Source organism: Scophthalmus maximus, chromosome 2 (genome assembly GCF_022379125.1).
Source record: "Scophthalmus maximus strain ysfricsl-2021 chromosome 2, ASM2237912v1, whole genome shotgun sequence".
NCBI classification, from domain to species: Eukaryota; Metazoa; Chordata; class Actinopteri; order Pleuronectiformes; family Scophthalmidae; genus Scophthalmus; species Scophthalmus maximus.
Window position 1 is genome coordinate 23,741,458 of NC_061516.1, and position 26,902 is coordinate 23,768,359.

General features: G+C 48.4%; 1 protein-coding gene across 1 annotated transcript in view; it reads right to left on the reverse strand.

Annotated features, from left to right (window-relative positions):
• zbtb16a (zinc finger and BTB domain containing 16a) overlaps positions 1-26,902 on the reverse strand; it is a 124,577-nt gene that overhangs the window by 91,518 nt on the left and 6,157 nt on the right. The window lies entirely within an intron of this gene.

Sequence of the window (26,902 nt, forward strand, 5' to 3'; positions counted from 1 at the left end):
CATGTCCACAGCTAGTAGCTTCATGTCCACCACTAGTAGCTTCATGTCAGATGCTAATGTAGCTTCATGTCCGCTGCTAATGTAACTTCATGTCCACTGCTAATGTAGCTTCATGTCCAGTTGCTAATGTAGCTTCATGTCCACTGCTAATGTAGCTTCATGTCCGCTGCTAATGTAGCTTCATGTCTGCTTCTAATGTAGCTTCATGTATGCTGCTAATGTAGCTTAGGTCTGCTGCTAACGTAGCTTCAAGTCCGAAGCTAATTCAGCATCATGTCCACTGTTAATGCAGCTAGAGGGTCTAATGCCTGAAGCTAATGTAGCTTCATGTCCACAGCTAATGTAGCTTAATGTCTTATTATCTTCTTTCTATATTAAATCTGTTTCCATTTGAAGTTTGAGAACAATGAAACGCTACTAAATCCTTTTCTGGACAGTAACGTGCTCTGTGGCATTTCGTATATTTATGGCTGATTTCTTCTCAGTGGCTCTATAGCCATTTCATAAAAGCTGACATTTGCTACACTGTTCCTCCTCCTCTGGCTCAAAGAACCAGTCCTTTTTTTTTAAATTTTCTTTTCATTTTAGTTTTAAAAATTGCTTTGTTATCAAAAATAGTACGACCAAGTAGCACACTCAGCAATCAAAACCAGCATGACTGAGGAGGCAGACTTTTTGACTATGCCGTTTGTATGTAAAAGAATTTGTAGAAAGAGCAGGGTGAAAAATATGAAGAAATGAAGTTTTGGGGAGGTTGTACATTTCCCCTCAGTATGTTCACCACTGCCACCACAAAAACTACACATCCAGAGCTGCCGTCCTCAGGCGGCAGGGGATGTATAAGGAGGTGTACTTAGTGGCAGCTAACCTCTGCAGAGGGTCCTCTTCGGTGTCGGGACGGTGTTTAGGCCGTTTCGGTAAACTGCATCGGTGCATTTCATCCCCTGCGGCATCATTGAAATCAGCTTCTTAACAAACACATCTCCATCCGCTTATTTCCGTCGCTGACCCACTCCTCCAGCCAAACCCATTTCCCCCCCTAGAACCCGCTGCCACCACCGCAACTCCTCCCGCGTGTTACCTGAGACAAGCAATTTACCTTTTTTGTTGTTTGCCTGACCTAGAGAAAACAATTTCGGAGGGGTCTTCCTGCGCTCTTAACAGCCCCTCCGTTTGAACAGGTAAAGGCGACTGGCGTGCCACAATGGCTTTTTTTTTCCCCCCACGAAGATGAATTGGCGAGCTGTCAGCTTCAGACAGGCCGAGTAGCAGTGTTTCTGTAATGGGACACTGGAAGTGTCTTTGATTAATGGAAGAGCCATACTGAGCTGTTAGGGAACCCGCCGTGGCCCAGTGAGAGCGATTGAGCGGCGGATACATGCCGACAGATGTGCAAGGGAGCGCGGGCCTCGATACCGGGAGAGGAGGACGACAAGAGGATGGAAAAGAGTAGTCTGCCTGGCTTTGAGCCATTTTTTTTTTAACCTGAAGCCTATTTTAAAATTTCCTTTCATCATGCAAAATGATTTAGACCTAAATCTGGTCAATGGCTTCACTTCATCCGTATGTCCTTGATTTGAAGCAGCACCTCGATCGCATTATTCGATGCGTCGGAAAATAAAAAATGTCAGGAAAAAAAAAAGAGGAGGAAATTTCTTCCCCGTGTCTGTTCGCAGAGAAATTTATCAAAACAGTTCAGACGTGTTCAGCCGCTACTTGCGAGCCTACAGATTCAGCCGGCTTTCATCTGTTTTGGCAGAGAGTAGCCCTGCGAAGGCACAGAGCTACAGTCAGGGGACGCCAGCTGTCCTCCAACTTTTGGAGAAACCCTTATAGCCAAAAGTCAAAGATGAAGGATTTTTGGACTGCAGAAGGGCACACGAGCATCTCGTGTCACTGACTCGGTGCTGTTGTTGCCCCTCGGTCTATTCTGGTCGGAGACATCGCTGCCAATAGTGACGTGCGTCCTTTCTCCCCGTCTCAAAATACATTTAGCTCGGCCTCTCATTTAGATTTTGTTGTCTTTCTTGGCTCCAGCCAGTAAACATGTCAGAAAACACGGAAATGTTATTTCATTCCCCTGTTATTAGCCTGCAAACCCAGCGGCGCTGGAAGAGGCACACAAGAGCACGGAGCTGTACTGTAAACAGGAGTATCTAATTCATCCATGTACAAATATGTCAGAATAAACACTTATCTCTGAGAGCAGCCGAGTAGACTGGTGTGGAATTTCCCCCCCCCCTTCAAAAGATAGCAAAATATAAATACCCATGATTTAAAACGCACACCGATAAAAATGGAACAAAATCATCCATCCATGACAACCACTGTTTACAAGACAGCTGGAACGGAGGGTTCCAGGCCGCGATCTCGCTGCTTTTTCTGTGTGGAATAATGCTTGTTTATTGGAATTGTGGCATTGCTGTGTTTTAAATGGAGGGAACGGCATTTTACAAGGTAATTAGCCGGGCTATAATCCCACACACGCACACACATGCAACCCCCCCGTGCACACACTTCCTCCGAACACTGCATCCTAATACTATCATGTGACAAAACGTTTTGTCACCCCTTCAGTTTGCCTAAAACGTGTCATGTTCCAACCTCCAGGAAAAGGATGGAAACACTTACGAAGTTCAATAAAAAAACCACCAACTTCATGCATACAACAACCAGGAGGTCCGTTCTAAGGTGGCACTGACACTTTTCCATACGTTTTGGATAAGTCCTCTTCCGGCTGCAACCTCATGATCAGCCCCAACGGGGATTGCGGGGATTGTAGGTGAGGTACCATGGTTGGGGGTTGGGGATGGGTGTTTATGTTGTAGGCCCTTGTTTCCAGGGTCGGGAACTGTCCCGAGGGAGCGCATTCCTCACCCAGAGCACGGCTAAAGGTATGTGAACCATCTGGACAAAGCCACCGGCCACAATAGCCCTACACAGGACCGTCCATGTGGTGCGACGGCCAGCGAGCCCAATCACACTGTCGGCTTTTTCATTCCCCCCGGCAGCGGAGGCACGGAGGCTAGATATCCATCGGCTCCACCATGGGCCAGCCATCGCTTCCACTAATGTGTGTGTGCGCACATTAGTGTGTGTGTGTTCCGTGGTTCCTTCCTCCTTGTTCAGCCAGGGTAAACAGGGTCATTTGTGAGGCCCACAGTGGTGCCTGCGCTACTGTGTGGATGTGAAGAATGCTGCCTCAGGGTCAACATATCGTCGGCCGAAGGGTCAATGAAACGATTGTGCCTCATTTGCTTGCTTTATCGCCATCTCGCATCGTCATATGACTCGCGGGAAAACGGCGTACATAGCGGGAATGAATGCACAAGTGACAAACGAACTGCCTGCGCACCGTTTTCTTGAATTACTAATGTGCCCATTTTTGTCGCATGGTGTAGCAAAAATGTGTGTTTGGGGGGGGGGGGGGGGGGGGGGGGGGCTGTCAGACACGCTGACAGGCTGCATTTTGCATTCGTAATGAATTGCAGATGATTTAAATTTCATTTTGCAAAACATGCGGCCGCATTTTCAAAATCAGATCTTTTATTTCATTTTCCAATTATAGCCATCCATTCGTTTCCTGTCATTTCTGCATGGTAACTATTGTGACGACTATTACTGCAGACTTGATCTTCAGTGTGATGGATTCCACTGTCTCCCTGTGCCACGAGGTTCACACGCTGGCAGAGGGATCCTCATCATCACCGACCGGGGTCCCCGTCTGATTGTTTGCTCACAGAGGACCCGCTTCAGACGGTTGGATGAGTGCCGCCGTGGAGCCGAGTGACTCGGATAGAGAGCGGAGATGAAGCGTCTCGAGGCGCAGCAGCAGCAGCAGCAGCAGCAGCAGAGCGGCAGCTGCGTCTAATAAAGAAACTCAATTTGATAATCAGCTGAGACAGTCAATTTGCTAATAAGGGATTTTAATTAATTAATCAATGTGAATTTGGTGGGAGCAGGCGCTGTTGTCAAGAGCGGTCAAGTGTAGTTTGCCGTGCCTCTCTTTCTCCCCCCTCCATCCCTCCCCCCTGCTCATTGCTTAACACATAAGTTGATCTCAATTTCATTTGGCACTTGGCAAATTTTCTCACTGCAGAGGGAGAGGGGAGGACAATTAAGTCGGAGTGGGCACAGAAGCACAAAGAAGTCGGACTGGAACCGCTCTTCCTTTTAAATTACCTAGGACTTTGCAAAACACAGTGAATTTGGATTATTAAAATGCTGCCTAATGAAGAAAACAAGAGTCAACATTTCCATAACCTTTCCTCGAATAGAGGAAGCTGCGGGCGAAAAAACAAGTGATAGATGTTAGACGTGTTTTATTTACATAAAAAGCATTTCAGGATGAAATGCATTTGCGGTCGTTTGAAGACTAAAGATTTTTAAGTACATGTGGTTATTTTCGCTTTACACAAAATGGGAAAGATATTCACACGGCTCGAATCAGATGAGGTATCGACAGCAGCAGCAACAGATGAAACTGCAACGATCACCAAAAGGCAAATCTATAAAAAAAATACAAAAAACTTTCGTAACCGTTGAATTGAAACTCATCGAGATCGGAAATTATTCTCTGAAGGCTTCGGGCATTAAAATATTGTATACGCCGCTTTTGAATACTGTGGGCAATGTCTTTATTCTAGCTCACACGGAACAAGTCTTGCATTGCATCTTGAAGCAATAACTTACGACACACTTCAGCCTCCAAACCATATTACTACAGGATGTGTTTGAAGTGGCAAAACTGCCCCAAAAAAATAAAAAAACGTGCAGTTGCTTGTAAAGTCATAAAAGTATATTTAAAGGACAATTGCGGGGTGAGTTGGATTCCTCCGCGCTCCCTCGCAATCGATCGCCCTCCCCCCTTTACCTTCTGCAGCGAGAACATCTACACCTGCGCCTCCTCGGGATTACTTAGACCGAGAAGGCCACAGGTAGTGTTTTCCTATTTTGGTAATTTATTGGAATAGTTACTACATTTCCTCTACTACTTTTCAGAGGGAAATGCTGTATAATAGTCAACACTGACACTTTTGGAGTACAGTCCAGTTTTCTTTGCATGTGTGGCTCTGTGTGTGTGTGTGTGTGTGTGTGTGTGTGTGTGTGTGTGTGTGTGTGTGTGTGTGTGTGTGTGTGTGTCCAGGTTGCCGTGGAAGTTCCTTATGTCGAAGGCAGTAGTGCCCTCTAGGCGGAAACCAAAACCTCCCCCCACCCGCTGCAGAGAGCAAGTTTTTTTAACGTGGTAGACGGCAGAGAGAGAGAGAGAGAGTTGCAATGCACAGAGGAACAGTAAAGACCCCCTTTTCAGTCCTCCGGCATGACCTCAAAAGACCCCCAGCCCCTTCGCATATGTTTCGGACTCACGGGGGGGGGGAGGAATGTATGCAACTCGTGGCCGACTGACCTCAAATCCTTACATGTGGTGTGTTTAAAAGAAAAAAAAAATGTACACAAAGAGATAGTGACTGGAAAGATATTTGAGTCCTTTAACTTGTCCTGAGGAAATAATACCTTTTTTTTTTGCATTTGCATTTGGGTTTTTAGAACAAAGGAAAGTATCATTTGGACAGCACACCAGACGGACAAAAGTGCAGTAGAGCTGGAAGGAATTTATAGAGGGGTGGGGGTTGTCATGCTGGTTGTACTGGTTGCGGTGGGAGGGAAGGAGCCTAGTGGCACTGGGGGTCAGAGGTCAGCTGCTTGCACTCAACAGCTGTCCTAAAAGCAGCAGAGATAAGGACTGAAAGCATCCTGTGTGTGTGTGTGTGTGTGTGTGTGTGTGTCCCCGACTAATACTAACCAGTGGGTAAATAGATACAGTAAAGCCTGACCAAACGGAATCTGTCGGCTCTTTCACATCAAACAAGGCGGACCACTTTTTTTTTTTTAAACTTTGACTTAAGTTAAAGGACTAGATTACCCCACCGAGAGAGGGAGGTCAAGGCTTGACCGGTAGGCCAGGTCATTCATCAACCGTTAATGGCCGGAGCTTTATGCTGTCATGATGAATGACCTTTGTCCAAGAAGCGAACGACGCAAAGCTTGACCGCAAGACAATGGCATTGCCCAAGGCATCCATTGTACACATGTCAGTCCAGTTTTGAGAAAGCTGGTGCAGTGTCTCTGTGTGTGTGTGTGTGTGTGTGTGTGTGTGTGTGTGTGTGTGTGTGTGTGTGTGTTTATGTGTAATGAGCACTGTCCTAAAAAGTTTGTGTATCAGCTCAAGGCGATTGCTTATCTGCGGCTGGAAGAGGACAAGCAGAGGCGAGGTGCGGGCCAGCAGCTTCTGAGGGGACAGGTGGTGACAGGGTCCTGTTTAGGCCTGTTTTGGCTCGTTAGGTATTCACCCGGACCCCACCCCGCGCTTCACCACTGGAACCTGCGGTCCTGCCACCTAATCGTATCGGACGCCGTTCAGTACCAGGCTATCGAATCAATCGGCCTCGAGGCCGGTGAGCGGGAGCAGCAGCACTAAATGAAGCAAAACTCTCATTTGCCCATATAAGGCTCTCCCCCCCCCCAACAGAAATATGTAGACGCGCCCCCGCAATCGGCGTCGAGTTACCGCCATAGTTACCGTGGCTACAACTGATCAGGAAGCCTCTGAGGAAGAGCCGTGACATTTCGAAAATGCATGGTCCGAGGCGGTTGACCAATCACAAATGACAAGGCCATCTGACCAATGAGAGCAGAGGGCTCTTTTTGGACGGTGGCCCAAGAGCGACACCTGAGCATTTAAGATAAGAGGGTTGAAAAAAATACGGTGATTTGGTAAGTTATGTTTTTGGACCCATGTTCATGAACCTGAAGTTAATATTGCATATAATATTGCATCACAGGAATATTTAGCAACGTTTGGGAATGAACCTCATTGCTCTTACGATAAACTACAATTATGCTTTGATCCCAGTTAAATGTGGCATCAATTATTTTTTTATATTTTTTTTTTTGCCACATAATAAATGATGTGAAGTGAAGAACCAGACTGCTTGTACCGCCACTTCCTTTATAAGCCGCCCTGTGCACTCTAGTAAACTCGACGATGTACAAAGTGCACATGCTAAGAATAAAGCAGGCTCATGTGAGCGATTCCAAATAGCCTATCAAATGGAAGTGGAAGCATCTCCCTCTTCCTCCATTCCACTATCACTTCCTCATTTTTGGGGTCTGTGTTCATTCCACCAGATGCTGAATAAGTTCAAATATTGCACGCCTGCGTTATTGTTGCAGGAAGTAGTTGCCCCCCTACACACACACACACACACACACACACACACACACACACACACACACACACACACACACACACACACACACACACACACACACACACACACACACACACACACACACACACACACACACACACACACACACACACACACACACACACACACACACACACACACACTCTATAACCCCTCTTTGTCAAATGTCTCCTCTGTGGTGTTTCTCAGTCTGCTTTATTACTGAAAGTGATACAAAAAGGAATTGATTACAGAGGAGGAATAACTCGGCGCGGTCCACAGAAAAGAAGGCCGTAACAACAAACAGCCCCGGCGTGGTCCAGCCACCTCATCGTTTTTATTAAAATGACGCCGGACGCGTTTTGTCTCCGTGTGATCGCAGAGCGGGCGTCGCGTTTGGCCGAGCAGAGCTCTCCCTTTTCTTTTTGGCGGCGAGTCCACTCCTCTGATGTGTTTTAATAAACGCGACCTTGATTGTTCCCCGGTGTTATTTTGGAGCGTGGAAATGAGCCTCCTTCTCAATAGTCTGTGTTGGAGCCATTCCTGTTGGCAGCGTCTGGGCTCTGTGACTGGCGTTGGCCAAAAACATGCCAGTTTTAATTAGCTTTGTTGTAAAATATGAAAATATGGGGGGGGGGGGGGGTAGAGACACGTCTAGTAAGAGGACACGTCTGACCACCTTAATTGGTTCATTCAGAATAAATTCTGTTTTAGCTTTTCCTCTGAAGGCGTTCACGCAACTTCATATTAACCAGGGAAAAATTTGGGAAACTGGTGGATTTGGTGATTAATTACCATATAGCCTTAAACATGCGTGTTTCTCATAGGACAAGAGTCTCCCACTAAATAGTGTGTGGCTGCTGAGCCGCAACCCGGCCCCTCAGGGTCCGATGAAACAATATCGCGGTCAAATTTCTCATCAATGAGTTAAGAACAAAAGTTCAATATATATATATCGATATAATGCTTATGCATTGTGCAAGCACGGTGTAGGATGGTATAACACGTGTTCATATTTAGGTTTAGAACCACAAGCTTCTTTGAACTTTGAACAGAATAATATTGCGACCTTTACCCGTGATATTTATTGATATCAACTGATTTTGAAGGCGAGAGGGAAGGAGAATGACCCGTGAGACGCGCGGCGGCCAATGGCAGGCCTGCGCCTGCCGCCGACATCCGGTGAGTCAGACCTGCTGCGATGATGAGATGAACGGAGGGTCATAGGTTTTCTTCCTTCGTGATCATCGGCTCTCAACTCTGCGTACGTATCGTTTTTTTCCTTTGTTTCTTTGGAAGACTTCCAATACATGACTTATACGGTCAGATATGGACCCATATGTGGGTGGATTACACCAACGAGTGACTGCATTAGGCTCGTCACGACCGTTTGAATACCACAGCGTGCACACTACCTTGCTGGCAATGTCATGTCTTTGTGCAAGCAATTCCCCATATCATTCAGCCTACAAACTTGTACCACAACTTTTCAGGTGCTGAGGCGCGCAGAAGACGGATCCCCCCCCCCCCCCCGCGCCTGACTCCAGACAGGCTCCGTGTTGCAGTGCGGCGCTGCCGTTGCCCGGAGCCACTCTCTGGTATCACTTGTAGGCGGACAGAGGATTCATGTCCCTACACCTCCAAGATGAATATCAAGACGGATGCCGGCAACCGCACTGTATATCCTCCCCCCCCCCCCCTCCTTTCCTCGCCCGCTCATCATTCCTCCGTCACCTCCCTGAAAGGTTGCCGTCTCTCTCTCTCTCTCTCTCTCTCTCTCTCTCTCTCTCTCTCTCTCTCTCTCTGGGGGCGTTCGCTCAGATGTGGGCAGCCAGGACACTGTGGCACGCCCGGGGCTTACCAATGAGATGAGACGGTGACAGTGACACGGCGGCGCGGCGAAATGATTTCCCCCCCCCAAAAAAAACGCAGGCGGGGGCTAGAAAAAGGGATGTTCTCAGCCGCACGCATGAGTCACCGAGGCCCTGTTTGCTCTCCTGGGCGGCCGCTCTCTGCTCTCTGGTGTTTGCTGTTTGGGGGGGGGGGGGGGATATCGGTGGCTCGGTCCTTCATTTTTTTTTAAACAGAAAACAAAGCTGTTCTCGTTTTGCTCCATATTTGTGGGAAAATACATCCGAGGACAAATCAGGAGGTGGTCGGAGGACAAACAGCCGTGCATCACTCTTGTTACCCGCCGACTGATAGTGATGTCAAACGGCGAAGAGGCTGTATATTGCGGCTTAGAGAGAGAGAGAGAGAAAACAAAAGATCCGGCCATGTGCATCAAAGATGTGATGCCGGCTGCAGCTGGGCTGTCGCTGTTCGCCGTGCGTCACGGCGAATATTTCCAGATCACTGTTATGGAGTTATGGAATTTGTCCCTTTTTTGGAAACCAAGCAAGCAATTTCCTTGTATATAAAAAAGAGGTCAAACAGGTTGATATCACTTATACTAAGCCTTCAAGAAAAGGTTCCACTGTTGGCATTCACAAGAAACTTGGACGGTGCTAATGAAGGACGTGAGCATCTCGTAAGCGTAAGATTTAGCACGCGTTTCGAAGGTCAAGATGAGCTCGCGAGGCGAGAGTGTGCGAGTCTGTGATGCTTTTTTTTTCCGAGTGACGCGCACTCCCCTTCAACGCCAGTGATTTTCTGCAAGGTCATGAGCTCGTCCCGCGCACTCGAGAGGCCTGTTGACGAGACGTTCTGACAATTCCATGTACAATACGGACAAAGGATGGGGTTTCCCCCCCCCCCCCCCCGAAGCCGTGAGCGGAGGTCTTGGTGTGACTCCGTCTCCCACGTAACCCGGCTCTTGGATAACCATTAAATCAAACATCAGGAGTGTCTGTGTTTTGAATTTTCTTCTTCCTCCTCGTGAGTTCAGAGTCTGCCGTTTCTGAACAGCACACACACGGGAGCACGGGGGACAATCCACGGATTATTCGGCGCCGGCAAAAAACACTGGATGTCCACATCGGCAGCGCGTGGAGATTGGGAGTTGCCCCGTCACGGGATTACAGCTCGCGCATCGCGGCCAGGATGTTGGCGGTGTAATAACGGTGCAGAGCTCCATCACTGTATTGCCGCCACGGGAGGATAAAGTTCAGTCTTTCTTATTGCGGCTGTAATTCTTGATAGCCGTGCACACATCTGTCGGCGGCTACATCTTGCATGGGGGATTATCTGTCCGGCCAGCGGACACACTGCCGGTGCGTCTGCAATCGGGAGTTTATTTATTTTTTTTTCATTTTTTGAACAGGAGGAAGAAGAAATTGGTCCTATGATGGATGATTTGGCAGCGTAACTGAAGTGTGAGTGAAGTGTTCAGTGGAGAGTTTTATTTCACGTTGTGATCGGAGCCTCGGATGAGACCTAAATCTGAAATTACGTCTGCGATCTACCAGCGTCCTTTTTCAATGCAACACCATGCAGCCATTCGCTCCTCTGAGCTTCACTTGCACTTTTCATGCAGTTCTGGACAACTTGTTTCTTTTTTATTTCTTATTCGGCCAATTAACTTTTCTTAATTTCATCTCCCACTTTAAAAAAAAAAAAAAAATTAAAATGTAATTTAATTTGTTCATCAATAATGAAGTTCGTAAGGTATAGATATTTAAATTTAAATTGTTGTTTTTTAACGAATGGATTAATGCACCATAATGATGGGATAGGTGTAGGCATTTTTTAAATATCTTATCCGCACGGTTCATGGGATTAAGGGGTTAAAATCCTTGACCCATCAACATGTGAACATCCTTAATGCACACCTTAAAAGGGGGGTCTCCACCTACCACCCCCGGACCGTGCAGATAATCCCGTTAATATATCCAAATCTGGGGTTCAACGCCCCGAGTAGTGAAGGGGAATCCCCTAATTTATGTTAAAAGTCTAATAATTAATAATGATAATAAATTGCAGGCGACGACACGATATATTTTATCCTGCCACAAATGAAAAAAAGAAAATTTGCCGCGGCAAATTCTTACAGGACGACAGTTCTGATGCTCTGCGTATGGAACGGTGATGAAGTGACCGCGGATACAAATGAAGCGGCAAAGAGGAGGGAAGGAAGGAGCAGACGTGCACATGAACAAACAGAAGCAACAAGTACAAATGAACAAAAATAAAAACCCGAGGGAAACAGCATGTACAGCGTACTGTAAATGAGCTCTCTTCTATGAGCTTCAAGAGCTCACTGAATGAAAAAAAAAGGCAGTAAATGTGGTATTTTTGGACAGAATCCCCCGAGAAAACACACATTAACACTCTTTTTCCGTGGCTGCTGACGTCTAAGTGAGAGTTTTTAATGACGTTGAAAAGAAATGAAAGAAGACTGCGACGCCTGTGGCCGGCTGCTCTCAGCTCAGGCCCGGGAAGAGGCAACGGGTTGAGTTATGGAATATAAAAAAAAGTGGGGAACTCCTTTCACGCGTCCATCATCTGTCACCTCTGTGCCGCGCCGCGGGACCTATATGTCCACGCCGGAGGTTCGACGTGGCGCCCGGCGGTGGAGACACTTGTGCCGTCGGCGTTGGACCACAAGGTCAACGGGGGGCTCGAGTCGCCCCTTCATTATTAGTATTGATAAAGTCGCTCCGGGAAAAAGGGGATTTGTAATTTCAGAAGCTCGAATTCAAGAGGGAGTAAAGCGCAAAGTATAATTATTAGTTAGGGGACACGAAAAGGACGAGGAGTACATGATGGGGACTTAAGAGCGGGACAAACACTGCGAGGCCGGCGGGGCCCACGCGTGGGCGCTGCGGAACGTCGGGCCGGAAACTTGAACCGAGATTATTTTGTCAAATAATCTATGTCAGAGAAGGTTCCACATCTCAGATCGGACAGCTGCATCGCATGGTACCGCCGAAGTTATTGCCCCACAATTCTACACAACTCGGACACGATTAAACCTCGAACGTGTTTATATTTTCAATCTAAAAATCTGGCACAAATGAGCCATAACAGTCCATTTTTCTCTCTTCCATTTACCAGCATATGCTTTTCCCTCTAGATACATTCCATTTTATTGAGATACAGTCAGACTGGAAAAATAAAATCTATGTTATTTTGTCAAAATGCCATTTTCTAATATAAGAGAATCAGACATAGGGCATCGGTTTCTCTCAACGGGATCCCAATGTCATTCTCTTACTTGAAATAATAGGATGTTTTTCTGTGTATTCCATCAGCATTTCAATAAAGTTTGTTGAAACATTTTTTTCGTCGGCGCCATCCGACGGCCTGCGCGGCAGAAATCCGGGCAAAGTCGATAATAAGCGCAAAGGTGAGGGCCACGATGCTCACGTGTCCGTGTGTGTGTTTTCCTTTTTTATTTCTCTGCATGCAAACAGTCTTTGGTGCATAAACAGAAATATAAAAGGGGGGGGGGGGGTCGACCTGTGCGAGGTCAATCTGACCTGACATAGTTCATAGGAACCTGAATACCTGGAAGAAGAAGCAAATAAATAAATGGAAAAGCGTCACGACTCCCTGCGGTTCTCCAGTGGAACCAGACGAACAGCAAACGAAAGGGCCGATGCCTCAACGCTAACAAAGTGCGAGGATGCATTATTTGGATCCACGCGAAACCGACCGCTTGACAGTCGGGAGTGGCATTTTCGCGAGGCGAGAGCGCGGATTGCGGTCGAAACACCTTCTCCAGCGGCGCTTCCTCTCGCTCAATAAAATCATAAAAGGCCTCTCGGGCGGCCTCCCTCTCTCTCCCCAGCGTCTCTTTGAACCCGGGTGACACCGAATGCGGCGGAGGAGACGGCAGACGGTGACAGTGTGAACAGCAACAGTCTGGTGCTAGACACCACTTTGCACCCGCACTCTGCAATTCACAGTTCACAGCACGCGCCTGACGGAAAGAAAATATATATACATATATATATATATATATATGTATATATATTTTAGAATGACGGGAAGGATTTTACCAAAAAAACGTGTGCCGAATATAAAAAAGGGGGGGGGCTTGAGTTTTGGGCGCTTTTTACCGCGCCCGGCGGGGTTAGCAACAAAATGGCGGCGGGCGGCGTGTGTGGGAAGGTCCCGCCGAGGCGCGGGGCGCATAGTGGCTGCTTGTCAGCGCCGCTCTCGCAGGAATAAAAGCGGAAGAAAAAGAAAAGAAAAAAAAACCACGCCGTCGCTGAATGGCGGGACAGAAATCGGAGAGAGCGCGGCGGGCGGGGAAAAGGGAGGGCGATGTTTTCAAAACAGCACTGAATGGATGCACATTTACAGTAACACAAAGAAATAAATGAAGCCCTTTGAGGGGAGGAGCTGTGTTTGTACCAAAAGACTGGGCAGCAGGAACCAGCAATTTTGCGATTCTCCTCTCGCGACGGTTCTCCTCTGTTTGGGGTGGAGTGTTGGGGGGGGGAAGTTGTGGCGCGCTGGCAGCTGAGGCAATCTGGGTCTCAGGCACATCTAAGGTTGGGCAATTAGTTCCAGTGCCACTATTAATGTGCTGAAGGGGCGCGCTCGGCGGGGGGTTGAGGGCCCCGGCTCAAAGGGCTTCGGTCCTTGCAGGCAGGAGGCGGGGGGGGGGGGGGGCCAGTGTGGCCACAAGAGGTGGGGGTCAGGACCTCGGGGCCATGTGAAAGCCATACCATGTCCGCTGACCTCCGGGAGCTTGTATGGGCCCCCGGCCGCTTGGCCATCGCACAGAAACGTCAGGGAACCGGTCGTTGCGATCTTCACTGTTTACGACAAAGACAATGTCTCGGCCTGTCGAAGCTCTAATTTCCCAGCAAACTGAGGTGAGGCAGGCGTGAGCAGTATTTATGAGAGGCCTCATTAGTGGACAATTGTGGAAATTTGGGGGGTTTTTCTTCAGGACATTTTTCCCAATTGTATGGTCAATAACTAGAGGGATTTAATTAAAATAGAATATGCAATACGCATATTTACATCCGCGGTCACAATAACATCCGCGCGAATCGATCTGACAGTGCTGCAAACACACTCGGGAATTTTGTTTTTGCGCCTGAAATCCCGGGAAGATTTGCCAACATTTATTCGGATGAATTCAAATTTCAAGGAAATAGTCGGAAAGAAGAAAATTTAATTTGTACAATATTTAACTATAGCCAATTAACTATATATATATAAAAAAAATAATAATCAGCACCCGAAATTTTAAATCATCAGCCGATCATACAAATATTTGACTAGCCGACGGATTTAATTGCTGGACCTGTTGTGAACTCTATCAGGGATGCAAAGAATCTGTAAAAGAAGGAGAAAAAAAAAAGAAGAGAAAGAAAGAATAGATCTGAATTCCCACTCCCACGTCGGTGACCTACACATCAACCACAGTGACCCGGACACCGGCTGAAGACGGAGACAAATCCGACGCGGCCATGCGTACCGCAACTGTGACGCCCGCTCCCTGCCTACATTGTACCGCGGCACCCACACGGAGCCGACGTCTCTCTCCTGGGCTTTTGATCTCCACCGTAATATGTCAAGGGCGTTTAGAGGACAGAGAGCACGCCACGGGCGGAGAAGATGTAATGTCGGCGAGCCCCTTCTCCTCCGCGCCGCGCTGCTCTCTGATCCCATGCATTTTGATTTCTTTTTTTACTCGTCTCTCGTCTCTCTCTCTCTCTCTCCCTCTCTCGCCGTATCGAGGTGAAAAATGTAACCGGGGTCTCTGGCGTCTTTAAACACGAGCCGCCACAGTCGCCGCTCCGGACGGATGAATGAGGACAGTTGATGAATAGCTGCTGCAGACGGAGCTGTGCTTGGATTCGAAATGCGGCGTGTTCCCTGATTTTTTTTTGTTTTGTTTAGGGAGGTTTGCTTTTGAACCGAATGCACTCTCGGGATATTTTGGGGGGAAAAGGAATGAATATGAATTCATAAATACAAACTGCTTGAACTCAAATGTCTTAGATTACAATCATAGAAAAACACAGAATTCCTTGATTTTCCTCCGGCTCACACCTTGTGTGTCAAATATCTCAGTTTCTATGGGGGATGCATAGTTACCAACTTTCATTCTGCAAACAACAACATAAAGAAGAAGAGATGATATGATGGCGCAAAATGTGGTGCTTACGTATTAGAAGTAGAAGTACCAATTTTAAGGGGAAACATTAGCCACTGTCTTTTTTGTATTATTATCTTGATAGATTATTATTGTGGATGCATTTATGTGAAACATAATGTGTAACATAGTAGCAGGTTAAAGTGGAGTTTATATAAAATATTTTACATATTGCTAGGTAGTTTGTGTCAACAGCAAAGCCTCATATTTCAAAAGCAGATTCAAAAAGATGAATCCGTAAATAAAATTTCATCGAGTATATATGTGTTTAGTGAACAAAAGGGTCCCATGAAGAACAAGTCAATTCTTTCCAGCTCCCTCTACATTTTCGGAAGGGGAAAAAAAAAGCCGTTTGAGAGAAGACAAACCGTCTACTCTCCTCTGTGGTGGCTCCCGATTGGTCGGAGGAAGCCGCTTCGGCCAAATTCAAACCCTCCGCCGCTGCTGCGGGGTTTTGGCCGAAGCGCTGACCACTAGGGTTTGACAGGAGCCTTTGTGTTCTCTCAGGACAATAGGGGTGAGAGGTGGTGGAGCGGGTGGGGGGGGGGGGGGGGGGGGGGCACACCAATCTCCTGCACAGCCCCAACCGCAGCCCCGCTTCATCTGTAGAGTCTGACCTTTAACCCCCCGGCTGTCTTTGTCCAAGTAGAAATAATAAAATCTGTTCCAGCAAATGGATGCGTGAGCGCCTGCCGTCTTCTTATTGTACGTCCCTGGGCTTGGCGTTTCCCTCCCGGTGTGGACGGGGTTGACACTAAGATTACGGCCAGATTACGCCGGAGCCTTTGGGGACAGATGGCAGCGGTTCCCTTTCTCGTGCCACGCCGGCCCGTGGCAACTTCCCATTTCTTAATTAAAGGCAACAAACCGGGGTTCGTAATGGATTCGTACGGGATTAAGGTTAATAAATGTACTTGACAGCAACCGAGTGGACATGTCAGATTATTTTTTTGGCTTTGGATTTCCCAGAAAACCGGCGAGTACTGGATGTCACGTGAGAAGGAAGATGACCTCACGGAGAGAATCCGAAGCATTAGGTTACAGCGAGTTGCCGCAAAAACCTTTCTTTCTTCTTAGTGCGTGTGTTTCTTTGGCTTCTATGGGAGGTCAAGTTATACCGAGCTTATGTAGGTCACCGAGCCACTTCAGGACAATTGAAGCGAGCGTGGAGACACTCGGGACGGTGTTGAATTTTCACTTTCCTGAGCTGCACCCTGACAAAAACCCTCCTGCCATTGCTCTTTGTTTCTCATCCTTATTCCAAGCCTTTTCCCTGAACACCTGATGTAAAATAAGTCAATAGACTTTGAAGCCGGAGCAACACTCCTTTTTTTTCGTTTTTTTTATGTAAATCTTGCATAAAGGAACAAAAGTTGGGTGTTTTTTTTATCTGTTGCAAAACTCATTTTTTTGTCCATAAATGAAACAAGAAAAAAATGCCGAAATACAAATTAGTGTTACTTGTGAAGGGGGGAACTTTGGGTTCACACTATCTGATCAATTCAAGGCTGGACAAATCGGAAAAATTCCATCAGTTGACGTATTAAAATTCCTATCAAGCGACAAGTATCAATGCATGAAATCCACGTATAGCTCGACAGACCCGATCAATTAATCATGAACAATTTGAATTAAGTGCAGTGTTGTGATTGCAAGAGCTGCAATTTTGAGCTAAACTAATTGGTGCGTCAATTTTTGCTGTTTTTAACGACAATAGTCCGCCAGCAAATTGAGTCACGTGCAGGATTGGGTCAATTTTTTAAAAATATATTGCTGATACAATATCAGTGCTTTGGTACAGAGCATGAAATGATAGATCAATATGTTTTTTTTCATGCACTGGTACTTTCTGAATAGTACCGTTTTTCAAACGTTGAATGTCACAGTAGAAAAACTTAGTCTGGAAAAAACAGAATCTATATTCTTGATTTTCTTTAAAATATAAGTTAAATATAAGAAATATATATTTTTTTTAAATTACAAGTTCTCACAACATGTTTGATGCCCGGTTGGTGTTGAGACACAATCGATACCAAGACATGAGGGTCTGATACCAAACTCTCCTCTCTAATGTTAATTCTATAATGTAGTCGATAAAAAAAAGACCTCCTCCAACTAACTTGTTTGATAAAGGTTGATTGTAATTTCTACAGAAACAAGATACGGTCGCAGCTAGTGTCGATTGTCTTTTTTTTTTTAACACATGTATCGGAAATAATTTGAATTTCAAAGTTGGTCGGACAAAGCCATGGTACAGTTCTTCTTCCCCTCATGCCCATCAGCCCCAGTGCAAATCCTTTAGTTATGTCACATCACAAAAACAAAAATGGATGTGGAAGTCATCACTGGTGCCTTTTCTCTCTGAAGCAAACCTTCCCCCCCCCCCTATAAGCAGTAACCCCACTCCCCCCAGCCCCAAACACACAGACAAAAGTCAGGTCTGTAACCCCTGCAGCCCCACCCCCATGCTCTTTGACCTATAGTGGAGGCCTGGCTGAGCACAAACAGTGGCCAGCCCCCCCACCCCCCCACCCCCCGAAGCCCCCACCATCACCTCCACCTCCGCCACAGGCTCCTGTTTCACTCGGCCAATGAAAGGGCCTACTGTAAATAACAGGGGCCTGGTTGACCCGGGCGTTTATCTGGGCCTGAGACCCCTGCATCCACCCCTACTGTAACGGAGCCCGCCGCTCACAATAGACTCTCTCATGGGTGTTAGACTGTGGGCTCTTTCCCCTCCGTGCCCACTCAGAATGGGGATTAGAAAAAGTGAAAAAGAAGGGCCCCTGTCAGGAGCTCAGAGGGGGTCAACCCCCTCCAAACCAGCATCACAACCCCATCCCACAGACACTTTAGCCTTTGTCCCCGTGTGAGACTCGGGAGCAGGGAAGGATCGAGGGAATGCGGAGGCGGAGCTACAGCCTGAGACCAATCACTCTGACAAAACGCTGGATCAAACTCGCAGGCCTCCCGACCCGCCGTCAGGAGCTGGGCCCTGCGCTGGCGCCACCGAGACACTTCCACCTCCGTCGCAGTTCGCCACCTGCGCCGCGCGGAGGGAAACACGTGGCTTGGGCGGAGGTGCACAATCAGTGTGCATGGTGCTGCAATGATTTGTCTATTTATTGATCAGACAATCCGCCAAATGCCTCAAGGAAGTAGCGTGTCAAGCCGTTTTTTAACCGTCATTCATTGTCTTTTGTCTTCATTTGCAGTCTAAAACGATTAATAGATGAATCAGGTAAACAGTTAGATGGTTAAAATAATTGTTAGGTGTAGTCGTGGTTGTTCAGAATCTATCAATTTTAAAAAAATATGAAGATGACAGGGTCCAAAAGAAAGTGGAGTTCAGTGATGATGATGATGATGATGATGATGAAATGAGTTCACAGCCCTATGTGTGTGTGTGTGTGTGTGTGTGTGTGAGAGTGAGAGAGTGAGAGATGGAGAGAGAGAGAGAGAGAGAGAGGAAGGTTTCGGGTCAGAGGCTAAGTGAAATATATCCCCACTCTGAGGCATGCAAGAGAGAGGACGCAGGAAGCTGAGGGCCAGAGATAAGGGCACAGACGTGGGCGATAAGCACCCAAACACCTGTTAGGGAAGCTCCAGCGTCTCGCCTCAGAGCGACACTCACGGGAGGCAATAAAACGCGAGAAGGGAAGCAGGACGAGAAGAAGAAGAAGAGTATATGAACAAAAAAACAAACAAAAAAAAAAACATCAGGGAGAAAACTGCCACCGTTGAAAACGGCAGGGGTGGTGTCTGGGTGCTGCAGCGAGTATGAGGGGGGATAAAAACCTCCATCCTGTTCCACGCCGTGCTTAATGGCATATGGCGGGAGCCCACGGCATCATTTGTAAGGTCAGCGGCGAGACGGCGGTGGCAGAAATGATGCCGTTTGAGTCATGACATGTCAGAGCCCGCCGCTTCAATGATCAGTCCAGGAAATGGAATGGCGTCTCTCCCCCCCCCCCCCCCCTTTTCTTCCACCCATTCTTTTTTTTTTACTATCCCACTCTCTCTCTCTCTCTCTCAGGGCCCAGGGACAAACAGACACAAACACAAAACAATCTCTGGACGCGGTCAAGAGAGACCTTGAGAGACGCCCGACAGTCGGGCAGTAAACGAGACGGACAGGATTCTCAACGTGTGGCGGGGGGGAGGGGGGGCGGTGTGGGAATTATGACGCCAATTAAGGGCAAAATGATAACGACACGATCTGACGAGCTCCGGCCTACGTGGCCCGAGAGTGATTCATGAGTCTGATCTTACGGGAAACGCATAACCACAATACAAATCATTTTTAATTTCAGCGCTCGGCCGGTGCTGGGAAGTATTTTTTCTTTTCTTTTTTTAATTTCTCATCAGATTCTAACTTTTTTTTATTTTTTTGGGGGGGGGAATTAATTTCTGTTCAGGCAAAAAGATTTACACGAACCGAATTACAATGAAAAGGAATTCATTAGTGTTCTCCCCTAGTTTGACACATTTACACTATGATGCAGGGAAATATTTGCCCTTATTATTATTTTTTATTTAATTGAACAGGCTGATGTCGAGAAGTTTTTTGGGGGAGGTCACGCCGATACATTCTGGACACCGTGCGCGACTTAGTCGGAAAAAATGCTGATTTGATTTCATAAATAAGATCAGTTAGTTTAGTCTTCAGGGGCTAAAACTAAAAAAAAACATCACATTAATCGCTTAAAGAATTCAAATATGACTTCATATTTCAGGTGACACTTTCAGAGCCGTTTGTTAATGACAGACGTGGATGGAATATGAATGGAGAAGAACACAGTTCATTTTTCTGTGTGTTTGTTTGGACGGTACGAGTCGAACCACGACGCACTCTGATTCATCAGGACTTTGCCAAATGGAAAAAAAACTCTTCAAACTGAATTGACACTGCGTTGCAACGTTTTGATCAACTGCAAACAGGCGGCGTTTAAATCGGAGACGTCTGAAACACGAGCCTCTGTTCCCGTCTGATCCCTTGTTTGAAGTTACACCTCATGAACACAGTTTTGAAGAAGAAAAAGAGAAAAACAACACGAGAGAAATACACCGGCAGAGGCTTTGTGAACGCGTCTTAAGCATTTATTCTTCGCCTCGCGCTCGCCGACCGACTTGCAAGGTTTTGGGGTTTTTTTCCAGGCATTCCTGCAGACAAATCTCCCTTCAATTGAATCCATCCCCCACCTCGCATTGCAGCCTGCCAGAGAGAGAGAGAGAGTGGTGGTGGGGGGGGGGGGGCGGCCTATCCATCATCAGCTCTCTCCCTCCGGTAATCTCTCTGGGCGTCTTCGGTCAGCAAATACATAAATCAATTATAGTTTTAAGCTTTATGCCATGATTTACCCAACTGATCCCTCCTGGATTACAGCGGAGCTTAGAAACGTGTCGGTCGGACGCCAAAGCTCCGAGCTCGCCTCGACATTCACGGCGCCCCCCCTCCCCCCAACCCCCCCTCGCCGCGGCGCCCCCGGCGAGCCGCATGTCAAGATGCCGCATGTATGGATGTGAGAGCACTCCTCTCCGACGGGCCCGCGCAGCGGCGTTCGTCCTCGGCGGTGGAAAGTGCGATTTCCTTCTCTTGCGTCTCGGCCCCGGTCGGCCAGGATGTGTCAAAAGGGTCCAGAGTCTGAGCTGCGAGTTTGTTGATTAACCTGCGAGGGATTAATGTCTCGGAATGATTAACACGCAAGCGCGGGCGGTCCGTGTCGCGGACACCGCATGCGGCACCCTGTGCTGCTTTCAGCCACCGCGAGAGGTGGAATCCTGGACACGGCAGAGTGACTGTGAGGGGACAGTCAAATTACAAATATAGGAGCATTATGAATAACAAACGAATCAATAACAAGGTGCCAGTGGCCAGTGAATCAACATGCAAGTTGAATGTGGTGGGAGGACGCGCGCTGCCTGTGAACTCTTTGCCTCGCATCCCCTCTGACTATTGTCTCGACGTTGGATGATTTGGTCCTTTGGAGTGTTTTGTCGAATGCATTTCACACGAACCGCGGACGGATACGGAGGAAGAGGCGGTTTCGGCGTTTCGACCGGCGGGGGTCAGCGTGTTTCTCTCACGGTCGCGTTTGTTCACATCGCGAGGACACAGAAACGCAGCGTGTGTTTCCATTTGAAAGGAATTTTCTAACTTCTCCATAAACTGACCGAATTTTGAGATTCATTATTGGAGCTCCACACATTCCCGCCACCTATCCTCGCGTCCAACGCGAACTGCCCCGGCTGTAATATTAATTATTGGATTATTTATCAAACAGATGGCCGGCGCTCACTCGGCATCCACCTGTTGGGCCGACGCCGCCGCTTGCTGCCGGCCTCCGTGTCCTCTACCTGAGAGCTCCTTTGTGACAGGTTGACTGTGGGGAAGAATGGGGGGGGGGGGGTCATTTTTATGACCAGCTTCTTAGCGTGGCTGCTATCACTCCACTGGGGCCCCCCCCTTGCCAATCTCGGCCAAACCATTCAAGTGGCAACAAAGAGGCTAATTAGAAGCTCTCTCCCTGGAAGCCCGCGGAGGACTCGGGTTTGATACTTCCCAGGGAGGCGAGGGGGGCCTCCGGGGTGGCGGTGGCAGCTTTCTCCACACGTACGTACACACACACACACAGACACACACACACACACACACACGCACACGCACACGCACTCACACACTCACAGTACATTCGTGCGCACACTTGGGTTGGCCCTTTGGCTCCGGCACATTTGCTCATTGTGCCCGTTTTCTCCCTACGGTCCGCCAGAGCGATAGAATCAGAGAGAGAGGGAGAGAGAAGGGGGGGGGGACCGACACATCTTCTTTCATGTGGCGGGGGGGACCCAGAGAGGGGATGCTAATAGGATATCGACGGGATTAGAACCCAGAGCGTTCAGGTCCTAGGAAAAACAGGGGCAGGGCTTCTCTGGACTGGAACTAAAACCCCACTCAGCTTCACGGCCAGATCATTCCCACTCCATTGACTGGTCCCCTTTGTTTAATGGGGAAATCGGACAATGATGCACGCGCTCCGGTACAGTAAGGGAGTCGGGCAAGTGAAGGAGGTCTGCCAATTCTAATACAGTCACAAACAACAAAAACAAAAAAAACAGCAACACATTGATAAAATGCCCTTTGAATCCACACGCTGTGTATTTACAGCGTGTGGATTCCGGGAGAAGAGATAGGCATCAGGAAGTTACGGGCCGATAACACATTTGCATGTCACCTGATAACTGGCTGTAATTAGTACTCCCGTCGTCGAGCCCCCCCCCCCACAACAACACGGAAAAGAAACAAAACACACACACACACACACACACACACACACACACACACACACACACACACACACACACACACACACACACACACACACACACACACACACACACACACACACACACACACACACACACACACACACACACACACAGAGAGAGGGGCCAACTTCCAGCATACAGTACACGTTATCCTTATCCCCTCCCTCCAGACCACATGGCCCCCGCGGGGACAAAAGATAGGGGGGGGGGGGCCTCAGTGTGTTCGTTTCACAGCAGCCCCTGCCAGACCGCATCAGCAGAGGCCACGTCTGCCGAGCGCCGTCAGCCACAGAGAGGCAGCTGGTGGCGGCGAGTCAAGCCGCTAACTTTTATTGCGCACAAGCGCCTCCCTCCGCTCTTATCTCGGGGAGAGGGAGGTGATCTAATCAGCCGGCTGATTAGATCACCTCCCTCCATTGCCATAGCCACTGACTGGATGTTAGAGGACCCCCCCGCCCCCTTGGTGTTGCCCTTCTATTCTATCCCCAACCCCCCCCCCCCCCCCCGGAAAAAAAAGCATCTCAATTCTTCGACGGATGTAAGAAGGTGACTCGCCACCTGACGTCAGTGCACGACAATACCACGCTCCATCTGTAACACGGTGTGTGTGTGTGTGTGTGTGTGTGTGTGTGTGTGTGTGTGTGTGTGCCCAGTGCATTCCACATGATGCAGCCCCCCCCCCGTGTTAAGTCTTTAATCGATACATCTCCCTACCCTGACAGCGAGGACAGAGCCCAGATCTGAGATCAGAGCGATGGCCGTGTAAATCTTTACGGTTCAACCGGAGCCTCTCTTTTTTTTTTTTTAAAGCCCGTCTATAATTGGGCTCCAGCCAGCGGCTGCGGCTTTGCAACCGCGGCGCCCGGTCAAAGTGTCAGTTCCTCGGGGGGCATAAACAAACACCGCACCTCCAATGAGGCCAAAGAATTACCAAAAAAAAAAGAAGCACCTGTGTGAGGATAAAGAGAGAGAGAGAGAGAGAGACGATGTGGCAGCCAGAATTGAAGAAGCCGCCCGCTTTCCATCCGTGGTTTGGCTACTTCTTGGAGAGTCGGGGTGTTTTGGGTTCCTTTTGTGGAGCGAGGCCTTTTTGTGCTGCTGGATTATAACAGCAACGTGTACTGTACCTCTGAGTGCAAGTCGGAAAAGACTTAGCTCACTGAGTGATTTCAAATGGAGGGTAATCCACCGCCATGTAATAGATGCTTTGTTGCCGGGGACGCTTTCAGGAAGCAGGGAAATGCTCGCGGCTCCTACAGGTTCGGATCATGAGCTCGCCGCTGCCGCTGCCGCCGCCGCCGCTCCAGTTGGAGTCATTTCACTTCGGTGCCAAACGGTGATTCGCTGTATGCCGAGAGACAAATGTCCGACGTCCTGCTTTCAAAAACACACAACCGTCCGCACACAGCCTGCAGCCAGCGTGGTGGTCGCTTCGTACCCGGCCACTCGTGGCGTGAAATGTATAGCGAACCAAAAAAAAAAGCAGCGGTTAATGGTTGACAGGGTGGAAGGAACTCGTACGTCCTTCCACTGGTCTCACCGCGGTGTGCAGGGTATATATATATATACGCGCGTGTGTGTGTGTGTGTGTGTGTGTGTGTGTGCGCATACATCGTTATCACCTGCAACAAGCGCCATGGGCCGCTATCTGCGCTCAATCTGCTCTTGGTTTACTGAGGAGGAGTGCCAAGGGTTATCTGTCCCTCTCTGATATGCACAGATAAGAGCCCGGGGGCCCCGCTGTTTAAACACCTGGGGCCCCGGCGTACTGGAGCGCCCTCCGTCCCCCCCGTCCCCCCCGTCCCCCTTTGCCACAAAGGGAGAGGAAATGGAAGCGCTGGCTGCTGCTGCTGCTGCTGTTGATGATGATGATGAAGAGGGGAATGGGTGTGAAAAGTAATGAACACAGGAGTGTGTGTGTGCGCGTGCTGAGGTTAATGCAAGGGAGGTCACACACACACACACACACACACACACACACACACACACACACACACACACACACACACACACACACACACACACACACACACACACACACACACACACACACACACACACACACACACACACACACACACACTCCCTTCTTACCCCAATACTGTCATCAATAATACAAATATATAAATAACAGGGATTGTTTGACTTGTCTCAATCTCTCTGCCCGTGCGCCGCGAGGCGAGAGCCAAAGCATTGATGGTTTTTCAGTAACGGTTAACGGCGATATGTTGGAAAAGCTCTCCTTTAAAACGGGCTCTCTTCTCTCCTTTTTTTTTTTTTTCACTTATGTGATGTACATTACAGCGAGGGGTCAGTCATTTGCATGAGAATGGACGATTAAGTGAAAGAGATAAACCCAAGGCTAGTTCCCGTGAATTGGATGCTGTGTTTGGAATACCAAGCAGCGGAGGGGTTGGTTTTCTCTTTCTTTTTTCCCCTCTCTCCTTCCCCTGCAGAATTAGCCCCCCTGCATCATGCATTTGTTTTCCCAATAATCACTCGGGCCTTTTACTGCGTTGATTATTTTCTCAGTGCAAGGGGTTACTAAAACATTGCTGCAATCCTGTCTCCCTGCGCTCACCCTGCGCTTCCTCCCGGACGTAAATCTGGGGCTTTGTCAGCTGGGGAAGTGCTGGACGCTGGAGGAGAGAGACGCGAGGGGGGGGGGGGGGGGGGGGACGCGGGGGGACGACGTTGTTGTGGTCAGAGGAGGAGGATTGCTTTAGGTTCGGCTAACTGACCCCTCGGGAGCCCGTAGAGTGCGGCCCCCTTATTTAGTTTTATGCATTTCTTTGGAAGATCAGGCAGGGCATCATTTGAAAGCCAATTATTCATTACATCTTCAAGATATTAACTGATGTCCAACAAGAAATTGTCCCAAAGAAAACGAAAAACTGATCCCATTGAGGGGCAATCTGATAAAAAAAAAAAATGTTTAAAAAAGGATTTGAATTAACTGGACTGAGAAATCAAGCGCTGCTTTCCACATCAGCACAGTGACTCCTCACAGACCCCTCGTGCACCATATGTTAGTCAGTCTGCGTGGGTGTTTTTGTCATGATATGATCCAGGGCGCCGCGGAATGAAAGGGAGCAAAGACTAAATCTATACAGGAAGTGGGCACTTTCTGGTGCACGCACACACAGACACCTCACACCGGCGACCTGCGCCACATCTGGAAACAATCGCGCTCGCGTTTGACTTGACCTGCTCGCACTGTGTGAACCCGGCCGACTTTTCTTTCTGCCACTCATGCGTCCGTTGCAGAAGGCAGAGGGTGACCCTGACACGGGGGCAGGGCGGGGGGGGGGGGGGGAATGATGTGTAATTAGTCAGAGGGAACACGACTCCGCTCGTCTGAAATGAAACATCTCGCGTTCACATCCAAAGAGTCAGCACCTTGACAAAGGCTACACACAAGAAGAATAAAGAGAAAACGCCTGGACGTGATTTGCCATCAAATGACCCACGGTGGAATTTTATGAGGACACGGCGAGCGTCTGAATTATCAGGCATCTCGTGGGGCGGCACGGCAGACCTTTGCGCGCGCGGAAGGGGGCAGAGCGGATGACGCAACGTTTGATTTCCGCACTTCAGGAGGCTTTCAGGACAAGCGCATACAATATTAAACAGTGTCGTGTCGGCGTATCAGCCCGTCCAAATCAACCCATTAGTATGCTGCGCGTGGGGGGAGAGCGGGGAGGATCAATGCACGAAACAGTTTGGAGATCTCCTTTGATACGAGCTTTCCCAGCTTGGGCGAATTGACGAAATTCCCCTTGAAACACGGGCAACCGCTTCACACGCCGCACTTTTCTCTCAAGACAGAGACGAGCGCGGCGCGTCCCTTTTGGCGCGGTGACGCCACGTCACTGCGTCTCTCGCAGGGGCCACGGAGCACTTCTTTTAAAAGCTGTCGTCAGAGCCCGTTTGGAGAAGAACTCATCATGAGCAGATCTTCAAAAAACACAATGGTGCCAGGCCATGTAGAAATGTCTATTTCATCCCATGGATGATGAGCAATTGTTCGTCAATTGCGAACAAACTCTTGGCGTCAACAGCAGAAAAGTGCAAAGACGTCGTTGAAAGCCCATTTAAATGGAGTCAAACTACAACGTGGTGTAAAGCTGCAAACAAGGACGCGTCTCTTTGGAGTAATAGCTATTCTGTTCTGTTCTTTCTCTTTTCCAAAGACAACACTGAGACTGATCGAGGCAAAATCCGCGTAGCTCGGACGGAATCAGTCCGGCTCGGAGCCGTTGCATAC